A 9,933-nucleotide genomic window follows, 5' to 3' on the forward strand; every position below is an offset into this window, starting at 1 on the left:
GAAGAAATGAACTAGGATTGGAATTTTGAGTAAACGACCTCGGAATTGGGATCCGAAGGTTCCAGCAGGTTCGTATGATGATTTCGGACTTGGGCGTATGCCTGGATCGGGTTTTGGATAACCCGGGAGCGTTTTGGCGCCTATTGTGGAAGATAGCATTTTAGAAGAAATTGCATCAGTTTGGTTTAAAATGCATTTCAGTGTTATTGATGTCCGTTTGGGATTTCGAGACTGGGAGTAGCTCCGTATGGTGATTCTGGATTTGGGAGCGCGATCGGAAGTGAATTCGGAGGTCCGTAGGTCATTTTGGAGCCGTTCGGCTAAAGATGGAAAATTGAAGGTTTTTGAGAAAATTTGGCCGGAAGTGGAAATTTTGATATCGGATTCGAAATGCGAATTTTATGGTTTGGATAGCTTCGTTAGGTTATTTGGGACTTAGGAGTGTGTCCGAAATATCTTTGTGTTGAAATATATGAATTATGGGAAAAATTTGAAAAGTTTTGATATTTAATATTGTTAAAGTTGACTTTGGTCAGCATTTTTGGTAAACGGACCCGAACCCGTGATTTTTCTGTCTCAAAAGGTCCATAGAAAAATATGGGAGTTGAATGTGTTTCCGGAATCGAATTCCGAGGTCCCAGGCCCGAGAAATGAATTTTTTCGTGAAATTGTTTTCTGAAAATGTTTAAGGAAAATGAAAATGAAATTTGATCACAAAGTAATGGTATTGGGCTCGTATTTTGGTTCCGACGCCCGGTATAAGTCATATATGTTGGTTAAGCGCTTCCTGTAAAGTTTGGTTACAAACGGACGCTGTTTGACGGGTTTCGGCCTTAAATTGGAAAATTTGAAAGTTTATGAAATTTGAAAGAATTCTTGGATTTAAGGCTCAAATCATTGATTTTGATGTTATTTTGGCGATTTGATCGCTCGAGTAAGTTCGTGTGATGTTTTAGAGTCAGTGTTCATATTTGGTTTGGAGCCCTGAGGGCTCGGGAGTATTTCGGAGGTGTCTCGGAGTGATTTCGGACTTAGGAAAAATTGCAGAAAATTCTGCTGTGCCCAGAAAATTTTAGGTGCGAGTAGTCCAGTTTGGAAGCTCCTATCTTGTAATCTATAAGAAATCAGAAAAAGTGCAAAACACGAAAGTTGTAGCCCATACATTCTAGTTTTTGGAAAGTTAAACCATTCGCGATTTGGATATCATCTCAGAAAGTTACGATGGATCAAAAAGGGCTACTGGAGCAATTTTATCAGAATTTATGACGCACTTTAGAAGCTCATATCTCGGGATATATAAAGAGTTATATGGTGTACAAACTATAAAATTAAAGATCTTTGAGTCTAGTTTCTAAATCTTCAAACCGTTTGTCATTTGGATATTTATACAAGACTTTATGGGTGTTTAAACAGAAGGTGTCCGACAAGGAACAATTTTAATAGGATGTACAACTTGTATAGCACAAGTGCAAGGTACAACTCGACGAAGCACAGACAGATTCTTTTATACACGGATTTAGCTCACTTTTCTTCATTTCTTCAAAGTATGGACGATTTTTGGGGAGCTTCAAGAGGGGATTTTCATCATCAATGTGAAGGTAAGTTATCCCCACCTATTTTGAGTTAGGTACATCAATTATGTATGGATTTGAGCATGAAAATTGTAGAAAAATTGAGGATTTAGGCCTAGGGATTTGAAAATAAGATTTGGTGATTTGAGGGGTCAAATGAACTCCGATTTTGGTAAATCTTATATGTACGGACTCGTGGCGAGACGAGGAATCTGGTAATGTGAATTTCGTAATTTTTCGAGAAGTGGGCCCGGGGCTCGGGTTTTTTAAATTTTGTGATTTTCGATATTTTTCGAGTCTTTTCGATTGGGTTGTATTCCCTTAGCCTATTGTAATATATTCCTTGTGGTTTTGGCAAGATTCGACGCGCGAGGAGGTCGATTCGAAAGGAAAGGGCATCGCGGAGTAGACTTTTGGCCATCTTGAGGTGAGTAATAGATGTCAATGTTGTTTTGAGGGTTTGAAACCCCGGAATTTCACATCGTAATGCTATATTGAGGCGTGACACGCACTCCATGGCGAGTGCGGGGTCGGATACTATTGGGGATTGTGACTTGGTCCATCCCGTGTGATGTTTATACTATACTGGTGATTGATACACATACTTCATTGATATTACTGGGCTTGATGTCATGTTTAGGGCCTTGTGCCGATTTGTAAAATCCTTCGAGGATTGATATTACTGCTTAGCATGATTTGCATATCATTTAATTTCAGTCCAAGGTTTTAAATACCGTTTTGCAAACTCAGCCATAATTCTAAGTGTTGAAAACTTAAATGATATTTTTAAATGTATTCCGGGCTGGAAACTTCTGTTTTGTAAATGCCCAAGGGGCTTATTATATTATTTTCTGGACTGATTATAAAGTGACTTGAAACAGTGGTAACAATGACACTGGATGATATACTTGAACAGTGGTAACAATGGCACTGTATGATATAAATTGGTCAGGTAACAATGACTGACCAAGATATTGCGCTTGGGTTGTAGGAGCCCCTCCGGAGTCTGTACACACCCCCAGTGAGTGCCGTCGACGATAAATAAATATGGATAGCTCGGGCTGCACGCCGCAGTGGGTACTGGAATGTACCATCATATGCATTGCATTGCATTCATGTATTTGTATTTATACTGGTGTTTAGCTGCTCAGTTCCATATGTTGCTGTATATTCGGATTGTAGCTTACTTTGTGTATTTACTGGATTTTCTTATCTTCGGACTGTAGTTACTTTTATTACTCACTGGGTCGGAGTACTCACTTTACTCCCTGCACCTTGTGTGCAGATCCAGAGCAGTCTCAGGCTCAGTAGATCCAGTTGATCAGCAGATCCAGCCTCTAGGAGTATCGAGGTAGCTGCACGGCGTTCGCAGCCATTGATCTTCTCCCTCCTATCCTATCTCTTTATTTCCGCATTATCGGACTTTGGATATACCGTCTATTAGGATGATATTCTGTATTCTAGAGGCTCAGATTCGTGACACCGGGTCCTAGTGAGATTATATTGTGTATTTTGTTAAAATCTTCAGTACTTTAATCTTGCTTAATTGATATTTCTTTCCGCTATTTTTGATAAATTGGGTTAAGTGTTGAATAATGGTCGGGCTTGCCTAGTAGTATGTTGGGCGCCATCACGACCGGGATTTGGGTCGCGACAACTATCTACGATCAAATTGCAGGGTCATGTGTTGTACCGATTTTGGCCTGAGATGTATTTATGTAGTATTGAAAGGTTTTCCAAAACTTGTATATGATCAAGAGATGAGATTTGAATGGGATGATGATGAGACATGAGATATTCCCGCGTCCTTAATAATTCTACATTTCAGTATTAACGGGGTCATGAAAACATATTTAGTATACTCGTAGTGCTTAAGTTAATCACAATACTCGAGTGGGGTAGTCATCTTTTAATGTACCAGTGGAATGAAATTTCTTGCAATGGTTATTTAAGTTATCCGGTACAGACCTAGTATGAGCAGCCGAACTGCGAATGGGTTGTTATGAAAATGGAGATACTAGGAACATCTTGAAAAATTATCCTAGACTTGGGAGAGACATATTTCGTCAAAGCACTCAGGCTACGTGCCCCATTGCAGTTACTATTCCACTTACATGACCAACCATAGGTAGGGGTCAGGATATTAGAGGTGGAGGTGAGACTCCTAAAGGTGGAGACCCAGTCCGTTGATATGTTTTCTATAGTATGGCTGAGGTTGCTACACCAGACGGTATCGTTATAAGTACGGTCTCGAATTATTAAAAACTCAAAATTTCCTTAACTTGATTCGGTTTTGAGTATCGAGGAAAGTTCTCCTATTGTACTCCACTTATGAGTGAGCTTCATAATTCTTAAACCTACATATGTGAATACTTCTGCTGGGAGATTATATGGAGATAGCCATGTCTATCATTATGTGTTGGTCATTAAAAATAGTTGTGAGGCTAAAAGTGACTTTTGTGAATTAATTCGATGAGTTTGATTTAATTTCTAAATAATTGATTTCCATTGTAAATTATATGCCCTACCGGTAAGAGGGATCATTGTATGTTGTGATTTTGTTTAACCGAAATTATTTGAAAGAAGGAAGAAAGGAAATGGAAAATTTTAGTTGGCACAATGTGCAAAATACTTGTGATTCAGAGTTGAGGATGAGATCCTCACATTTTTATATGATATGAAATATTTAAATCGGGCTACAAGCTGCGGTGGATGTTATATAAGGACGAGGTCCTGGTGGTGAAAATTTTATGTGTTTAAATTCTCCTTTTGTGAAATTAAAATTTGTGTTGTAGCACTTGTAGGGAGTCATGCCTATTAGGCTTATTTGAAAATTCTTGTATGAATATTTCTGTGCATAATTTGCCAAAATTGTATTGTAACTATTGAGTTTTAGCCTACAAGATGAGAGCCCAGGTGGTGTTAAATTGTGATTACTTCGGGTAAGTAATTATAAGATCCCCATGCCTTGTTGTTAGTAATCTGGAGGTTTGAAACAAAATTTTGTTAACATGAGGTTAATTGGCGATGTTGTAATCTATTATGAGTAACCATTAAGACCAAAGATGTGGTTATGGTCATACATATGGTGCGTTTTATGTCAAGATATCATTGTGATAATGTCGTGCTTGTAATGCGGAGATTAGTGTTATTGATATATACTTTGTGTTGCGTTGTTGGGTTGTGGACATGTTGTTAGGAGTTGTTTTGGTGTTACTCTGACAGGTGGATAGGCCCAATTACAGGGGAGACTCTGCCGAAATTTCTGAAAAATTTGGGAGTTAGAAAAATTTGGGATATTGAGATGTGCAAAGAAAGAGATAAGTTACATTATGTGTTTGAAGACGGACTCTACTTCTCACTTAAGGACGAATGACCCTAAGTGGGGGAGAATGTAATACCCCGTATTTGATGGGTGCGTAGGCACGAGTTGTTATAGCCAGTCGGGACTAATATCGTGTGTTGACGTAAAAATCGGACCTTTCTAGAAATGATTGGAGTGTAAGAAATTTGGTCTTGAAGTTTACGAATATGGATAAAGGAAATGATCTCAATTGAAATGGTGTTATCGGACTTATGTCGAATGCGATAATGTGGGATCAACCGCGAATAATTGTGTAAAAGTAAAATCATCAATTTGGTAACTTGAGAATAATTCTTAATACGTTCGAGGGCGAACGTTTGTTTTAGAGGTGGAGAATGTGATGACCCAAAATGTCATCTTTAAATTAAATAATTATCTCGGTGTTTTAAGAACTTGAAAAGAGCTATCAATAATTTCTCAACTTGCGTGCGCAGTCCGTATAATTTTCTGGAAGGTTTTTGTATGAAAAATGGATTAAATTATGAATTAGAGTTTTAAAACTCAACTGAGTTGACTTCGGTCAATATTTTGAGCAAACGAACCCGGATCCAAGATTTGACGGTCCTAGGAGGTTCATAGGAAAATATGGGACTTGGGCGTATGCCCGGAATCGAATTCCGAGGTCTCAGGCCCGAGAAATGAATTTTTGAGTAAAATTGTTTTCTGAAAATATTTAAGGAAAATGGAAAGGAAATTTGATTAGAAAGTGATGGTATTGGGCCCATATTTTGGTTTCGGTGTCCAATACAGGTCTTATATATGGTTTAAGCACTTTCTGTAAAGTTTGGTTGAAAACGGACGTCGTTTGACTTGTTTCAGACTAAAAATGGAAAATTTGATGTTTTATGAAATTTTAAAGAATTCTTGGATTTTAAAGCTTAATTCGTGGTATATGATGTTAGTTTGGTGATTTGATCGCACGGTTAAGTTTGTAGGATGTTGTTGAGTTAGTGCATGTATTTGGTTAGGAGCCCCGAGGGCTCGGGAGTGTTTCGGAGGTGTCACGGAGTGATTTCGGACTTGGGAAAATAGCAGAAAATTTGCAGAAATAGTACCCCGTGAACAGTACCAATGAACAGTATCCAGTGTACAGTACCCGTGAATAGTACCCTGTGAACAGTAAAAACACATGAATAGTGCCCCCGAAAATTCTGGGCAGTTAAAGGACGAACAACACGTTTTTTTTTCATTTTTTTGAGTTTCAAACTCGGATTTTGGGCGACTTTTGAGGTGTTCTTCACGATTTCAACTCAAGTAAGTGTCCTATACTCGAAAGTGTTTATATTACATAAATCCATGGTTATTTTCATCGTTTAATTCGGATTTAAATGGAAGAAATCAAGATTTTTGCAAAATCTTCCAAAAATGAAAATTTTAGATTTGGAGGTTGAGTTGTTATCGGAATTTGATAAAATTTGTATGGGTGAACTCGTGGTTGAATGGGTTATCGGATTTTGTAAGTTTCGTCGGAATTCGAGACGTGGGCCCCACGAGCGATTTTGAGTTAAATTTCGGATTTTGTTTGAAAATTAGTATTTCCATATGGAATTAATTCGTACGCTTTATATTGAGTATATTGAATTATTATGACCAGATTTGAAGCTTCGAACGAATTCGCGAGGCAAAGGCTTGTTGGAATTTTGAATTGGTTGCAAAGCGAGGTAAGTATTTGGTCTAACCTTAGCTTGAAGGATTAGGAGTTGTGTCTTAATTGCTACATGTTAATTGTAGAGTACGACGTATAGGCATGGTGACGAGTATCTATACATTGGTATCAAGCATGTCCGTGAGTCTTGTATTATATTTGTTATGACTCCATTGTGGTTTATTGAGCTTCATATGTTATTATCACCATTGTTCCCTTGCCAGGATGTTTGTTTGTTATTATTGTTGCCTTGCTAGGATGTTTGTTTTGATAGTATTGTTCCCTTGCCGGGATGTTATTGAAATATTATTGTACCCTTGCCGGAAAGTTTTTATATTGCTCTTGTTCCCTTGCCGGGATTCCTTGTAATTATTGTTGGCTTGTAACTGGGAGCGGGTGGTACGCCTACCACAAGATATATAATGAAATGGGAGCGGGTGGTACGCCTACCACAAGATATATAATGAAATGGGAGCGGGTGGTACGCCTACCACAAGATATATAATGAAATGGGAGCGGGTGGTACGCCTACCACAAGATATATAATGAAATGGGAGCGGGTGGTACGCCTACCACAAGATATAATGAAATGGGAGCGGGTGGTACGCCTACCACGAGATACATGAAATGGAAGCGGGTGGCACGCCTGCCACGAGATACATGAAATGGGAGCGGGTTGCACGCCTGCAACAAGATGTGAAAAGAAAGTGAAATATGCTTTTGTTTCCCTTATTCTTGTGAGTGATTGGATTTTGATTCCTTTATAATTCTCTTGATATTCTATTTTTTACTTTTTTTTATATGTTCAATACTCCAAATTTCGACAATTGTTACATTTTTTTTAACTCAATTGATTTCTCAACTAAATTTTCCTTAAACCATTTGAGGTTGTACTTTACAAAAAAAAGGAATTTCTACTATGTTTTGATTTATTGATTTCTCGTATTAAAGGTGAAGGATTCATTCGATATTGTACTTTAATTGAAAAGGGTATCTTCTTTATCAAATGATTTCTAAAAATAACTTCATATTTTCTTGTTGATTTCCTAATTGGGTTGGAAGTTGTACTCTACTTTATGTTAAATGAATGAGGCGTCACAAGGTGACATTTACTCGAAAGAATTATATTCGAAAGATGCTTATTTGAAAGATATTTTATTTAAAGGAAATATATTCGATATATATTCATTGAAAAGCATATTATCTTGGAGATTATTACTTGAAGGATTTATAGGCGAAAATTTATATTTGAAGGACTTGATGAATTGATTTCACTTGTATCTATTATTTGTTGAGAAACATTTATGGTGTTCTTGTGGCCTGCTATTTACATCACTGGTTGGTCATTGTTGTCATCATTGTTATCTGCTTCCTATTATTTTTGTACGTTATATTGCACAGGTTTATTTGGTAGTCTGGTCCTAGACTCGTCACTACTTCGCCGAGGTTAGGCTAGGCACTTACCGGCACATGGGGTCGGTTGTGCTGATACTATACTCTACACTCTTTTGTGCAGATCCCAGTGTTGTAGACTTCGGACCGCAGTGAGATTGTTGTTTTCTTGTTCATCAGGAGATCCGAGGTAGTCCTGCAGGCGTCCGCAGGCCTTGGCGCGTCTCCTTCTATCTACTATTCCTGTTTCTTTCATGTATTTCCAGAGACAGTATTGTATTTATTTCTTTTAGACCTTTATTTGTAGTACTCCTAGACAGTTTGTTAAGTTGTGACACCAGTCTTGGGTAGATTTGTTATGGTTTGGTATTAGCAGTATTATTAAATCTCTACAATGCAGTCTTCCGCTTATTCAATTCTGTTGTTATCTAATTGTTGGCTCTTAACCGTTATCGGATTAAAAATGGAAATAAGGTAGATAGTTCAGTTGGTTGGCTTGCGTAGCTTTCACTAGTAGGTGCCATCACGACTCCCGAGGGTGGGAAATTTGGGTCGTGACACTTATTTTCCCAGTTGCTTATATCTTGTTATTTCAACATTTTCTTAAAGTTACTTGGAATTCTGTATCACGCTTGGTCATTTACTTATTCATTTTAAACTTAATTTTTGAAAGTCAAAAGATATTATCGTCGTGTCTGAAATCAATCCAACATATTTACTAATCAGCTACGGAATTATTTAAGTTTGCATCAATATTTTCTATTTTGGTTACTTGTGGTGGACATAATTATAAAAACAGAAAGACGCGAATGCTCATTTGCAGCTGAGGTAAAAGTTATACAACTAAGGTTAACTTTATAAACCATGTAAGATCACTGCTTAATGAATTCAAAATAGTATCTGATTTGGATTTTGGAGTTAAATCTGAAAACTATCCTTTTCTTTAGTTTGCTTGATAATGTTTTTAAATATTTTCATGCTTATAATTGACCCATTAGCTGGTCAAGCTTTTAGACAAGCTTTTCTATTATATTTTTTCCGAGAACCACTTTAGCCGTGGAATGGGGTTTCCTGTAGAGACATGTGCATTATTAGTATCCGATGGAAAGCGATTTTTTTTCTAGCAGTTGTTAATTATCCCTAAATATTTTGTTAGTGAAATCTGGCTTGTGCAATATCTTTTGGAACTCAATTATTTTGTTTGATAATAGCGGTCTTCACATCTCATTTGATAGATTGGAAATAAGAGAATTATAGTTATTGCTGAGAATTGTAAGAAAATTTACAGATCTTAGCCTTTGGTTTTGTGATAAGTATGTGACTTTTTCTTTTTCAAATAATGTTACCTTAGTTTTAGTTTGTGTCTTAACCAAGTGTTCTGCTGATAAGATTGGGGACAACCTCTCCATTGCTTGCATTACTTTCTTCTTCAATTGTCATATAAATCTATCCTTGAATGCTCTTTGAAATAAGCATTTATCCTTTTGGACATGATTAGGTTTGTATTGCTGCCTTTGCTGCTGCAAGTGGTTGCTTGTCAATTGAAGATGAAGTTTGCTAGGCACAATTTTCATCTTCTTTTAACACCTTCCTGGCTGAGTCCCTTGAAAATGTTCCATATTGCGATGTTCGACAAATAATTATATTTAGTTGGTCCTTGCCTTCACAACTTCTCTTTCGTTAATATTCACCAGTATATTCTTTCACTGCAGATAGTTTAAACTTTTTTGTTGATCAAGTGCTCGCTACTTAGCTACCTGTTTACTGATATTTTCGCTCAAATAAGTCATTAATCTCTACTTGATTACCAATGTAGGGAATGAAGCACTTGGGGCTATTACTGAAGGTTGTTCTCTGCATCATTTCAATGTAAGTGGCTCCCACCAAATTGGGGATGCTGAAATAATAGCCATAGCAACAGAATGTCCTGAACTTAGTTACTTGGATGTGAGTGTTCTCTA

At 37.2% G+C, this 9,933-nt stretch overlaps 2 long non-coding RNA genes across 2 annotated transcripts; both read left to right on the top strand.

Moving 5' to 3' along the window:
* Positions 1-1,523: 1,523 nt before the first annotated feature.
* On the top strand, positions 1,524-3,121 carry LOC142181490 (uncharacterized). Its single transcript, XR_012710152.1, has 3 exons — positions 1,524-1,598; positions 1,931-1,998; positions 2,857-3,121. It is a non-coding gene; the product is annotated as an uncharacterized LOC142181490 (long non-coding RNA).
* Positions 3,122-5,750: 2,629 nt separating this feature from the next.
* On the top strand, positions 5,751-8,301 carry LOC142181491 (uncharacterized). The gene is made up of 3 exons (XR_012710153.1): positions 5,751-6,189; positions 6,530-6,596; positions 8,097-8,301. It is a non-coding gene; the product is annotated as an uncharacterized LOC142181491 (long non-coding RNA).
* Positions 8,302-9,933: the final 1,632 nt, after the last annotated feature.

The sequence above is a fragment of the Nicotiana tabacum genome, chromosome 6 (genome assembly GCF_000715075.1).
Source record: "Nicotiana tabacum cultivar K326 chromosome 6, ASM71507v2, whole genome shotgun sequence".
Classification (NCBI taxonomy): domain Eukaryota; kingdom Viridiplantae; phylum Streptophyta; class Magnoliopsida; order Solanales; family Solanaceae; genus Nicotiana; species Nicotiana tabacum.